Source organism: Physeter macrocephalus, chromosome 16, assembly GCF_002837175.3.
Source record: "Physeter macrocephalus isolate SW-GA chromosome 16, ASM283717v5, whole genome shotgun sequence".
NCBI classification, from domain to species: domain Eukaryota; kingdom Metazoa; phylum Chordata; class Mammalia; order Artiodactyla; family Physeteridae; genus Physeter; species Physeter macrocephalus.
Window position 1 is genome coordinate 64,986,819 of NC_041229.1, and position 13,762 is coordinate 65,000,580.

The window sequence follows — 13,762 nt, forward strand, 5'->3', positions numbered from 1 at the left end:
TTAAAAAAAAAAATAATAATCATGTTATGGGGAAAGCACTTTGAAAATTGATGCTGTAACTGTTTCCATTATCATGTGATTTTAATGCCAAAATGAAGTGTGTCAGTTTCAACTATATAGACTGTCATAGCCACTGTCTTCAAAATTAAGAAGTACACTTTTTAAACCTATATTATGTTCTTCCAAATAAAGAGTTTCTGGAGTTAAAAAAAAATCCCATTGTTAAAAATATCTGCAGGAATAACTGATGAAAATGAAACAGCTCATAAAACACTGAGCAGCTTAAACTGGTTTTGCCTCCTTAAATAGGTTGTTGAAACAGCCCCAGCTTAAACTGGTTTTGCCTCCCTAAATAGGTTGATTAATCAAACCTTGAGTTATTTTACAGAAACAGCAGTGCAAGATGGGAAGCAATCTCTTCAGGATGACCCCCAACCGAGAATCTTCAGTCTACAGAACTCAAAGAATCAAAAGGTTGCCACTGGAACTCTTAACAAAGCAAAGGGAGAAGTCCTTCAGTAAGGAAAATCTGGCTTCCAGTAGCACCAGTAGTTTATATGTTCTGATTCAAGACTAGCCAATCAGCTTCCAAGTTTGAAATTCCCCTAACCTCTTAAATTTCACCCCAACCCTGGATCAAGGAGACAAATTTGAGAGCTTTGCCTCCTGTCTCCTTGCTGCTCATCCTCGCAATAAAGCTTCTTCTCCCTCAAAACCAGTGCCTTATTATTGGCTCCTATGCACATCAGGCAGTGAACCTTTGCTTGATAACAAAAACATCATTGGGAATGTGGGCTTCATGGACAAAGAAGAGTTTTCTGGGGGAATTTCACATTTGCAAAATCGGTAAATGGGTTTTAAGCAGTGAGAATTGTGATTTAATAAGTGTAGTGAAAGAACTTTTTTTTTTATGTGGATCATTTTAAAAGTCTTTATTGAATTTGTTACAATATTGCTTCTGTTTTATGTTTTGGTTTTTTGGCCTGGAGGCACGTGGGATCTTAGCTCCCACACCTGGGATGGAACCCACCCCCCCCACCCCACCCCCACCCCCGCCCCCTGCATTGGAAGGTGAAATCTTCACCACTGGGCTGCCAGGGAAGACCCAGAACTTTTTTATTGGGTGTATTTATCTTTGTGAGGTTTTGTTTTGCAATTAACAGCCATTAGGACTAAGTATTGACATTAACTGAACTTAAAAGCATACTTTCTAGTCTCATAAAATATTAAACTACGATTGATTGAAATCATTTTTAATCATGTTGCTCTCAAACAGATTTTTGCTAATAACTTTAAAGTGAAGGGAAAAGTATAATGTGCCATTCATTAAAATTGAAGTAATTTAAGATTATTGTTTCATCTTTACCAAATCCTGTAATGACTTTTAGCATGCCTTATAATACATAATGTATTTATATAGTTACATGTGCATATAACTTACAAATAAATTGTAAATATCAGGCTAGGACATAGAAGGAATAAAACTTGGTGCACGAATGAGACAATGTGAAAGCAGTTGGCACCATCAAGACACTAATGAATAGTTTCGTTTCCCCCTTGGTGACTAACTGGTGTGAGATATGAAAGGGAGAAGGAGTCGAGGACAGCTCTCAAGTGTGGCTTGGGGGAGTGGGGGGTGGTCCTGTCACCCAGAAGGCTGGAAATGTTACCTAATGAAATTTGGGTCCACTTGACAAACTACTGACACCAGGTTGTGGTGAAGGAAAGTGCAGCATTTGTTGCAAGGCCAAGCAAGGAGTACTGGCGGCTAAAGCTCAAAAGACTGGAACTCCTCGATGGATTTCAGGGAAGGGTTTTTAAAGACAGGGAGAGGGTAACAGGGTGGGTGATCAGTTCCTGGACATTCTTCGGATGGGTGGTGAGATAATTGGGAGTCAACATCATCAACCTTCTGGTTCTAATTGTCTGGGGTCTATGTGCTTGTTGATCAGCATGCATTTAACGCCTTCCACCTGGTGGAAGTTTCAGTATCTGCAAAACAGCTCAAGCATATGGCTCAGAATATTATCTATAGCCCTCGAAGAAGGATTAAAGGTCCTTGACTTTGTTTTATAGCTAAACTATTATTATTTTTGTCTTACTTGACTGTTTTCCTTTGCTTCTGCATTTTCTCACTTCTCTGATTAAATTTGGAACTCAGGAAAGGCCTAGGATGCTAAAGTTTTTCTACAAACAAGAGGCAGGTGGAGGGCAGGGAGGGTGGGAGGAGGCTGTCCCTAGAAGGCCTTATAAGGGGCCTGCTTGGTTATAGAAACACAGGAACAGGAGCAGGTTCTGGCACGTTCCTGGAAGGAAATTAGGAGTTTGAGTTTGGACACATTTCCTCCGGCCTAGGAACCTCTAGTGGAGATGTGTCCAGTTGGTTGGATAATGCCATCTGCAGCTCTGGAGCATTCTGGGCTGGAGAGGAGGTTCCAGAGTCATTAGCAGGCAGGAGGTTTTAACATGGGAGTGCGTGAGATCCCCAGAAGGGGCAGGCAGCCCAGCGGTGGAACCCCAGAGAACACCACCACAATGAAAAGCCAGGCCCTGGACGCTGAGAAGCTGCAGTCATTAAGGTGTGTAGAAAATCTGGAGAGAGAGAGGGGTGGTGGTTGCAGGCGCGGACTCTGGAAACTGTACTCCAAGGGTTGCAGGAAGGAAGGTGTGCTCAGCAGGTTCAAAGGCTGGGGAGAAGCGACTAGGGGAAGCTACAAAGCACCCACTGGCTTAGGCAACTAAGAGGTCAGTCCGGACTTGGAGGGGCGGGTGTGTAAGCCAGAGCACAGGGTTGGAGAAAAGAGAGTGTCAGTTCAGCTCCATGGAGTAAGTCACCTGTTTGGGGGCGCTGACCCCAGAATCTCTCCTTGGGACAAGTCCCGGCAGGGGAGGAGGTTTGGGAAGATCCGAACATCGTGAGGAGCGCTTTGGGGCCCGGGGGTGACCGCGGAGGCGAGGTCCGCGGAGCCGGGCTGGACCTGACCCCCGGCTGCGGCGGGCGCGCTTCTGGCCGAGGGACAGGACGGCGGCCGCCGCGCCCCGGGCTCTCTCAAGTTTCCTTTCCTGTTGGCCGCGCGGCCCTGCGCTTCAGGTAGCGGCGGCCCGGCCGGGTGGGCGGGCGGCGGACAGGGCAGACCTCCGCGGCGGCGGCTCGGCCCGCGCCCCTCTGCCGCTGGCTCCTCGCCTCTCCTCTGCTCCGCGCCCAGGTAGGTCATCGGCTGGGGCGGCGCGAGACCCCCGGGATTCTCCCCTGCGGAAGCGGCCCTTTTCCTCCCGCCCGGCGGCCCGGGAGCTCCGGGCTGGCGCGCCGCAGCACCGCGCCCCGGGACCGCCGGCCCCCACCCCTGCCGCGGGGCGCACCGCCGGCTGCCGCCTAGCGCCCACCGTGGGGCGAGGCCTGGCCCGGGCTCCCCGGGTCGGCGGCAGGGCGGGGCAGCCCTTCTGCGGCGCTTGCTGTGCGCCCTGTCCCGCGCCGCCACCTGCGCTCCAGACTGCAGGCCGCCCCCTTCGGCCCACTGCATGGCCCTGTCCCCTGAAGCCCATGAGTGCGCGCGACGCTGCGCTGCTGACCTTGGGCCCACGGCTCGCGGCCTCCGGCGGCCCACAGTGGAAGTCGGAGCGCCCCGGAGTCGGAATCTCGACCCTGGGCTTCCCTGCCCGCTAAGGCGGCGTTTCCGATCCCGGGCGCATCCCCTGCTGGGGCTCTGGGCTGTGCTCCTGTCCCAGTCCCTGCGGTGGCCTGGGCTCCAGAGGCCTCAGGTGAGCCCGCCACATCTCGGGTCCCTGGCGACCGACATTGGATTCGAAAAGTTTAGAGAAATTGCGGGACCCGGGACTTGACGCCACTTAAGCGCCCGGACCACTTTCTAGTGCTTGAGGACTGGCCAGATACCAAAGGCTGAGGACTTCCATCTGGAGGCAGGGGGAGGGACAGGATGGCAGAGTGATGGGGTCATTGGAGGCCTTCATCCTTACCTCTTTGGCTCGTTCCTGGCAAGGGAGGTAGGTGTACTGCATCTGGCAGTCTGCTTTCTGCTCTTGAACTTCTTGGTAGCTGCTTTGCCTGTGGAACTGCTTGACTTGGCTGGCAGAGGTCTCTGGGGTGAGTTTTGAGAGTCCCTGGAGTAGGAGAGGCTTGCTAACTAGAGTGTCACTTACACCAACTGTTGGGTCCTTGTATGTGGCTGGAAGCTTGGTGATGACAAATTAGCAAAGGAGCTGAGTGAAGAAGCTGGAAGCACTAGTAGGAATTTCAGCATGCTCCTGAGCCCTTGTTGACTATCCCCTTGGATGTGGTGACCAACATTTGGCCATCTTTAGGGGGGAGTTGGCTGCAGCTGGAACCCTCATGGGAGAAATTCCTCCCCTGGCTGTGAAGTATCAGTGTTGAGTGGTAGTCAAGCCATAGGGCCAGGCAGACAGAGCCCCTGTCAGCACTCACCTTCTGGAGTGTTAGCAGGTTTGGAGTAGTTAGCCTGACCTGGCTGCAACTCTGGTGGCAACTCTGAGGGGCCGGCTTACTTTGAAGATGCCGGTTCGGGGCTGCGCTAAGAATCATGGGACTTATGTGGGTGGTTTGCTGGGAGACTCTGGGACCTCTGAGCCCCACCCTCAGCCCAACCTTGGCTCTTTGGAGATCCTCAATAAGGAGTGAGCGGCTCTCAGCAAGGTCAGGAAGCTCTTGGAGAGATGAGACCTGTTTTCCTTGTCCTCACACTAGGTGAATCACTCTTCAAATGGCTTTGAAATCAATCCCTGGTTTTGAAAATATCATGGGCAGATAAAATGTAGCCTTAGGGTTAAGCAGGGAGAAGATCTTCTCTCCCAGAAAGCTAGTCATTGGCCTCCCTGGTTCTTCCCCCCAAATATTAATCCTTTATTTCTTCTGTGTGCTGCTGCATATCTAGGACAGGAGATCATGGCTTTGGGCTCTGATCTAGGAGGGGCTAGGGCCCAAGAGGATGGGCTCAAGGCTGGGGTGCTGGCCATGCAAAGTCAGCAAGAAGTATCACTCATAGAGGAGAAGGCTCTTTTTCCTAATCTGTTTTCACATTTGAACATGGTTGCCTTCTCCTTGCACCCAAATAGGAGTTGAGAGAGTACTTGTCGCATAATAGTGTTCAGTAAATAATGTTGAGTGAAAGGATTCGGTGTCTACATGAAAGGTCATGTTCATTTTCCCAGCTGGACTCTCTCGCCCCTTGTATCAGGATGATAATGAGTCGAGAGATAATACTTATAAAGCACATATTATGTGCCAGGTACTATTCTATGCACTTTACACATGCTAACTAATTTAGTTGTCATGGCAACCTATGAGGTTGGCACTGTTATTATCCCCATTTTAGAGGGAATAAAACTGAGCCAGAGAAATTAGTAACTTGCCCAAGGTCATGCAACTTAGTGGTGGGGCAGTAGTCCAACCTGGGTAGTCTGGCTTGAATCCATATTCTTAACCACACACCGAACTGACTCTTGACCCTGGCATAGATAGATTCACCACTTAGCTCATTGACTCATTCATTATGTTATGCGTTCATTCATTCAACAAGTATTTCTTGATGCCTGCTATATTCCAGGCATGGGGATACAATAGTGAATGAGGTGGGCAAGGTCTGTCATGGAGGTATATACAGTGGGCAAAGTCCCTTTGCCCAACCCCTCTTTGAGTCATGCACACCTCAGAAATGAGAAGGAAAATGGGCCCCTATAGGCAACCCCACAGCATCCTTTTGGGGAGGGGAGAGTCGTATCTTTTTGGATGAGTCATAATTTGATTCCAGCCTTTCCTGTTTGTTGGGGTTTTGTAAGGGACACTTAAGTGATAACAGTGAATGCAGTCCGATTTGGCACAATAACTTTATGTCCTTGAACTTAATAAATATTGTAGGTCTTTATCTCGTGGCAATGGAAAAAAAAAAAGTGAATGCAGTCTGGTCTCCTGGGTGGGAGGTGCAGGCCTGGGTCTGGTTATCATAGATTGTCTTTTGTTTTGTTTTTGGTTTTTTGGTTTTTTTGCGGTACGCGGGCCTCTCACTGTTGTGGCCTCTCCCGTTGCGGAGCACAGACTCTGGACGCGCAGGCTCAGCGGCCATGGCTCACGGGCCCAGCCGCTCCGCGGCATGTGGGATCTTCCCGGACCAGGGCACGAACCCGTGTCCCCCGCATCAGCAGGCGGACTCAACCACTGCACCACCAGGGAAGCCCTCATAGATTGTCTTTTTTTTTTAAAGTCTATTTTTAAACATTGAGATATAGTTGATGTACAGTATTATATAAGTTACAGGTATGCAATATAGTGATTCATAATTTTTAAAGGTTATACTCCATTTATAGTTATTATAAGTTATTGGCTGTATTCCCTGTGTTGTACCATATGTCCTTGTAGCTTATTTATTTTATACATTAATAGTTTGTACCTCTAAATCCCCTACACCTATCTTGCCCCTCCCACTTCCCTCCCCCTACTGGTATCCACTAGTTTGTCCTATATATCTGAGTCTGTTTCCTTTTTGCTATATTCATTCTTATTTTTTAGATTCCACATATAAATAATATTATACAGTATTTGTCTTTTTCTGTCTGACTTATTTCACTTAGCATAATACCCTCCAAGTCCATCCATGTTGTTGCAAATGGCAAAATTTCATTTTTTCTAATGGCTGAGTAGTAGTCCATTGTATATATGTGTGACATCTTCTCTACCCATTCATCTGTTGATGGACACTTGGGTTGCTTCCATATCTTGGCAATTGTAAATAATGCTGCTCTGAACGTTGGGGTGCATGTATCTTTTCGAATTAGTGTTTTCATTTTTTCAGATATATACCCAGGAGTGGAATTGCTGGGTCATATGGTAGTTCTGTGTTTAGCTTTTTGAGAAACTGCCATACAGTTTTCCACAGGGGCTGCACAAATTTACACTCCCACCAACAGTGTATGAGGGTTCCCTTTTCTCCACATCCTTGCCAGCATTTGTTATTTGTGGTGGTCTTTTTGATGACAGCCGTTCTGACAGGTGTGAGGTGATATCTCATTGTGACTTTAATTTGCATTTCTCTGATTAATGATATTGAGCATCTTTTCATGTGCCTGTTGGCCATCTGTATGTCTTCTCTGTAAAAATGTCTATTCAGGTCTTCTGCCCATTTGTTAATCAGGTTGTTTGTGTTTTTGATGTTGAGTTTATGAGCTGTTTATATTGATATTTTGGATATTAGCCCCTTATCGGTTATATCATTAGCAATATTTTCTTCCATTCAGTAGTATCATAGATTGTCTTAACGTTCCTTCAAAAGGGAAAAGGCTTTGCGTTTGGGACCAGTGCTCCTCCATCCAGGGGGACTTCTGGGCCACGAGGAGCAGAGACAGGTTAGGCTCAAGGTGGAATTGTTAGGTCCCGAGCAAAGGTTGCCCTCCCAAAACAGAGCCACAGTTTCCTCCTAAACTGTTCTGGTGGGTCTTCTATCCCTACAGTGGGACCCTTGGCCGTTGTCCCAACCTGTGTCATCTTAGTGGGTCTGCTGCCCATCTCTGTCTGGACATGATGGAGTAGATCTCACACTGGTCACTGGGGCCCAGGAAGGCAGCTTTCTCTAGGTTGGAAAATGAAGGCTCAAAGTGGAAGGCATTTTCCAAAGCCTACGCCCAGGACATTAATGGGTATTTTTCCCTATGGTGGCAGTGGTGGGAGGGTCAAATAAGTGTGTTGGGTTAAACAAAGATAAGCAGCTTTCTTGACTGGAGGACTTCTCAGATGTTTAGGACCTTTAGTCCCATAAAGGACTGTAGTATGCAGTACTGTCCAAGCCTTCTGACATTTTTATGTTGTACAGACTACACTTTGGAAAATGCTTGTTTAGACCAAGGGTATCCATGGTCTGGTTAAAGGTGCAGAATAAGATTCCTTGGATGTGCTGGGTCCAAGTCGGTTCTCAGATGCATGGGCTAGGATGCTCCCATGGCAGCCCCATCCTACCCGCCCCCAACCCCGCCCCCCAACCACACTAGAAGAAGGGAATCATTCGCCTCTCCTCCCTCCGGCAGGATAGTACTAAGGGCTCCGATTTTTTTTTTTTTCTGTTTTAAGGTCCTTTAATTATTTAATGAATACACATCACCCTCCCTCTAGGTGGCTTGTAGCCTGCTGGTTGCACTGTTTATGAAACAGCTGTGAGGACAGGGGGGTCATAATCTCTGGGTAGCTAAAGCCCAGCAGTGGCCTGAGGATCGTGTGTCAACCCCGTAATCCTGCTCTGTATGCACAGGAATTATTATGTGGGCTCAGGAAGGCACAACCTCATGATTGGACGTGAGGAGGTGACTCAGGCCCAGGTCAGGGCTGGAGCCAGCCTCCCGGTAAACAACTGGCCCCATCCTTTCTGGGCGCTTCTCCCCAGGATTTCGACAGCACCACAGAAATAGCGCTTTTGCTCATGGTTATTTCCCAGACCCATGCTGTTGGTTGAGTCCCGGGGAAGCTGTGTGTCTGTTGTGAGCTTCCCCACAGAGGACCGTCCTTCTCCTAAACGGCAGATGAAGGGTGGAGCTTTGCGACCTGTGATGCTGTTGTGATCCACCCTGACTGCTCTGTGGGTCACTTGAGGCAGGGAGAGCGGCAGCTGTGGTGGCTGGGTGGCCGCGTCCAGCCGACTCTCAGGAGGCTCCTCCGAGCTGGAGGCCCACGTGGGAGCCGAGAGCGGCGGTAGGAAGGGGAGGCTGGGGTAGGTGGGCTTGGGTGGGTCAGGCGGGAGGCACTTCTTCCCTGGGTGTGGATGGGTGGGCAAGCACGTGTGCTCTGGCAGAGCTGGTCAGGCCGCCCTGTCACCTGTGATGTGCAGCTCTTTTCAGGGAAGAAGGGAAGGAATGAGACGGGGCATGCCCGTCATTTCATCCTTGCCTGCTCCTGCGCTGAGATGTCCCCTCCCGCTGAGTCTCTGTCCTTTCCAGTTCCTGGCCCTTCCCTCTTTTAGAGGGGGTGGGGAGAGGCTCATATTGGCAACTGGCCCGGAGCTCCTCCCAGCCAGTCCTGGGGTGCCCTCAGGACTGTTTGGGGGGCCCTCTGAGGGGACCAGGGCAGGCTCTGTGTGTATAGACGACTTCCCTTGGTAAGATGGACCGGGTCACCAGGCCAAGCCCGAGGTGGGGTTCAAAACGGAAGCAGCACGGGTGATGGTATTGCACTTAGCGCTCAGCTTTCAGGAGGGGTCTGGACGTTCGAGGGAGGCTGTGGCTTATCGTCTGTGGTGTGTCAGGAAGGCTGAATGCACTATTGCATTGGGCAGCAGTTGCTTTAGTTTCCTGCTCTGAAGAGGGCTGTGAACGGGGCCCGGATGCTGCATTCTGGACACAGCAGCCATGATAACTAGCATTACCTGGGCCCTGTAGGACTCTCGGAAATTTTCCGCTTCTATTTCATATTCATGGAAGAATTTCCAGCCCAGACTTTTCCTGCTCTTGCTGAGGGCTGCTCACAGATATGCAAAGCAGAGACCTCCCACCCCAGCAGCAGACAGCCCCCAGCTAGCTGCACTTACACCGACTCAGCTCAGCCTGCCCGGCAGCACGCAGCCCTTGGCCCAAGTGCATCACCTGGGTGGCGTCCTCAGAATCAGCCATGGAGACTCCAGTGCCAGGTTCAGGTCTGTGTCATGGGTTCTAACTGTGGGAGTCTGGCAAGAGCAAGAAACAGCATCATTTGTAGAAGGAGGGGATTTAAGAGGCACTGTGCTCCCTTTCTGGAGGGGTCATGATGCTATGAAAACGTTCCTGTTTGTTGAAATTGGTGGTATTTTACAGCTTTCTGACTTCGGGACACTGCCTCCAAGCTCATTGGAGGGTATTGTATTATATGTAGCAACGGCATAAGCTGTATCACTAGCCAATGCTGGTGAATTCACAGTTGAGCCTCCTAAGCCTGCTGGCTTCAGCTGACAAGTGGTTGAAAGCCAGGCTTGAACTGGCATCTGGAGCTGAAGCTCTGCTGGGCATGTGTATGGTGGGTTTTCTTCCGCATACCTGGCCTGGCAGGGGTCTCTGGGTCTGAGAAGAGAGGCCAGCTGTGGAGGGAGGGGTTGGCTGGTGGGAGCTGTCTGCCAAGGATGTGCAAGAGACAGCAAAGGTCCAGAAGGGTCCTAAGGCCCACTGACTTAGCACCCCAGCTGGGTTACTTGGTCAATACTAAGGCACGGAATGGAGTCTTCACCAATTATTTAAGACATTGGTAGTAGTTCTGTAGGAGATTCATATGGATTCTGACAAAAAGGGGTCTATGGGGAGATGGTACTCTGTGATCCTCAAGTCTTTGGTGTGCCCTGTGAATCTGGGGTGAAGAGGCTGTGGAATGCAGTGTCTCCCTAATAATTGACCACAGGACCTGTTTCATAGCAACAGGTATTGACTTCTAGTGGGACCAAGTTTGGAGAAGACTGATTAAAGCTATTTGAGCTAAAGAAAAAGGAAGGTCTTTTGTAGAAGGATGCATCCTGAAAAGTGTGTTTAGTTGACTTGAGCAAACTAAAAATGCTTCATGGAGAAACATGGCAGGATCTGGCGTAAGAGCCCTCTCACCCAAAGGAACCCCCCCAGTGCCCATTTCTGAGGGTACCTAGTGGGGTGTGGCTGGGTCAGGCCTGTGTGTGTTTGTGGGGGGCATAGGAAGGTGGTGGTGGGCAGCTTCCGTCCAAGGCAAGAACTAATGCAGAGATGGGTCTCAGTGGTGGAATTCCCTTTGGACCAGCCTCTCTCTGGTGTGGGTTAGGTGGGAGAGGACCCTGATTGCCAAAATCTGGGATGTAAAGGTTTGACTAGTTTTCCTATTTTTCTCTTTTTATAATTTTTAAGTTATTCATTTTCTTTCTATCTTGTTTGTTTTGTGCAAATGACATTACAATAGCATTAATGATCAAAATCAGATATTGCCTCTCACGCAGGTGATCCTGCCATCTGGTCATTTGAGTGTGTGTCTCTTGCAGCCCTTGCCCATGAGGGGATGCGTTTTCCTATCACTGTAATCAAAGCATGGGTACAGTTTCATGTATTAATTTTTTCATTTGTTATCTCCCACGGTAATTTTTTTAAAAAATAAATTTATTTATTTACTTACTTTTGGCTGCGTTGGGTCTTCGTTGCTGCGCGCGGGCCTTCTCTAGTTGCAGCGAGCAGGGGCTACTCTTCGTTGTGGTGTGCGGGCTTCTCGTTGCAGTGGCTTCTCTTGTTGTAGAGCCCGGGCTCTAGGTATGTGGGCTTCAGCAGTTGTGGTTCATGGGCTCCAGAGCAGGCTCAGTAGTTGCGGCACACGGGCTTAGTTGCTCCACGGCATGTGGGATCTTCCCGGACCAGGGCTCGAACCCATGTCCCCTGCATTGGCAGGCGGATTCTTAACCACTGCGCCACCAGGGAAGTCCTCACAAGGTATTATTTATGTGATTGCACTGTCCTCATAGTTATAATTTTGGTTGCTTAATGTTTTTTTCAAGTGAGTATGCTCTCATTTGGACATTTTAAAGCTATTTATATAAAGAGTGCAGGTAAACATGTTTGTGCTTTTTCCTTCCTTCAGATTCTTTTCTTAGAAGCAATTTCTAGAAGTGGGTTTACTCTGTCAGGTGCTTGAATGGTTTATGGCATTTGCTGCCTCTCGCCTGGGGCGCTTTGGAGGTCTACTTCTGAGATGTGATGTGAGGTTTTGGAATGCTGCATTTGCCCAGGGCCTTAGAGTTGAGGGCTGGGGGCCCAGCTTTGTTCTCCCCTAACAGCTCCTCCTGGGTCTAGCTGTTTGTCTTTCTCTCCATTTCTTTCTTCTGTCACCTTCTTCTCTAGCCTCTGCTCTGATAGTTTCCGGCTTCCCCTTCTCTCTGCTATCAGGATGTGGAAATCTCCACAGTCAGCTGTTCCTCTTCGTCTTTGCAGGATAGGCCTTTGCAGTCTTGGTCTCTGCTGCCACAGACCAGCAGTTGTGGGCTGGGCTGCCTCTCTCCTCCCGGCTCCCTCCCACTCAAGCGCCTGAGGGTGAAGAAGGCCCAGGAAAGGCCTGGCCCTGGGGGCGGGGTGGGGGGGAAGGAGGAAATTGGTTTCACAGACTAGAGGCCCACAGGGGTACTTTGCCTGCCCCGTTACCAGCCTGCTTGCTTCATTCCTGTCTGTGTCATGAATTAGACCCACATGCTGCAGAGAAGACCAGAGCAGCAAGGCTCCCCAGGCACCAGAAACTTCCCTGGTACCTAGAACTGAGAGGGCCTTGGAGATCACTTAGTCTAATCCCCTTATCTCACGGGTGAGAACACTGTGAGGCGGAGAGAATGACTGCCCCAAGGTGGTTCAGTGAGTCTCTCCTCCCTTGTAACTGCTTCCTCTCCCTGCCAGGCAGCAACTGGGCACTATCTCACCTTCATCCTCCTCTGTCGTTGGGCTGACAAAGCCACGTCTCTCTTTAAACCCTCCTTAAAGAAACTGGATGGACAGGAAACGCCTCTTCCAGAGCCGCTCCTGGTGAAGGTGGCTTGTGGAGAGGATGCAGTATTGGTCTGTTCTATAAGTGTGAGGGACAGTGAGGACACTTGCCCTGACCCCCAAATAGGCAGAGAGAAGCAGCACAGCATAGTGGTTTAGAGGACAGATGCAGGAACCGGGTGCCTGCATTCAAATCCCTCAGCAGAGGCTTAGAGAGGAAAGGGACAGGGGAGCCAGAGACTGAGAACAGCTCAGGTCTCTGCCCACTTATTAGAGGTGTGACCCTGAGCAAGTTAGCTCTCTGTGCCTTCATTCTCTCATCTGTAAAATGGGAATTAACTGAGCTAGTAAATTTATAGGGCTTGGCAGAGTGTACTTACTATGGGCTATGTAAGTGCTGAAAGACAGACAGGCAGAAAGACAGGAAAGAAAGGAGCCAACCAGGTGATTTAGACCAGCTACTGATAGGAACCCAGTGTGCAGAGGAGGATAAGGGCAAGCTTCTTTGAGGAAGTGAGTTTTCAGTTGGGTTGTGAGAGGTAAAGAGTCTCCCTGTCCCCAAACCTTTATTTTATTTGCTGTCTTGTTAGAAGTTCCAGAGGGTTTGGGAGATGGTGGAATTATGATTTCATTTCAGCAAAAGGCCTCATTCTATGGGGTGAGGAATGTAGCTGTGGATCTCCTGGGACCTTATGCTAATCATTAACCCCTTTGGTCTTTGGTCTTCCCCTCTGTGCAGTGGGGAGCAAGTCTGGACGTTGTAGTACCTGGCACGGCCTCCTCATAGCCTGCAGGAGGGGGGCTTCTGAACTCTCCTCTTCCTGCTCCTTCGTGGAAACCAAGGCGGGAAGGGCGGGGCTGCCCACGGGCTAGGGATTCCCTGGGTTCAGGAAAACAGAAGTAGACTTGGTTGGACAGTTCATTCTTTCACTTCTGAACGTTTGCTTTCTCGTGAGATGTAACTGGACCTACACCCTTCACATCCAAGTCACTTATGGCGCTAGTTTTGAAAATTGGCCTGCGGGGTTTGGTCTGGGGAGTTCCTCAGTAGACAGCTGACCACAAGGACTGGGGCTCCTGGCCCTTTTCTCGGTATCTTCTCCTGCCACGCACCAGTGACTCAGGTGGTCCAGTAATTCTTTTTTTTTTTTTTTTTTTTTGCGGTACGCTGGCCTCTCACTGTTGTGGCCTCTCCCGTCATGGATCACAGGCTCCGGACGCGCAGGCCCAGCGGCCATGGCTCACGGGCCCAGCCGCTCCGCGGCATGTGGGATCTTCCCGGACCGGGGCACGAACCCGCATCCCCTGCATC

General features: G+C 49.8%; 1 protein-coding gene across 1 annotated transcript in view; it reads left to right on the forward strand.

Annotated features, from left to right (window-relative positions):
- The first annotated feature begins 3,576 nt into the window (after nucleotides 1-3,576).
- Nucleotides 3,577-13,762, forward strand: part of AMPD3 (adenosine monophosphate deaminase 3) — an 18,452-nt gene continuing 8,266 nt past the window's right edge. The window contains 1 exon segment of the mRNA XM_028501471.2: nucleotides 3,577-3,759. The gene's annotated coding sequence lies outside the window, so the exon portion shown is untranslated.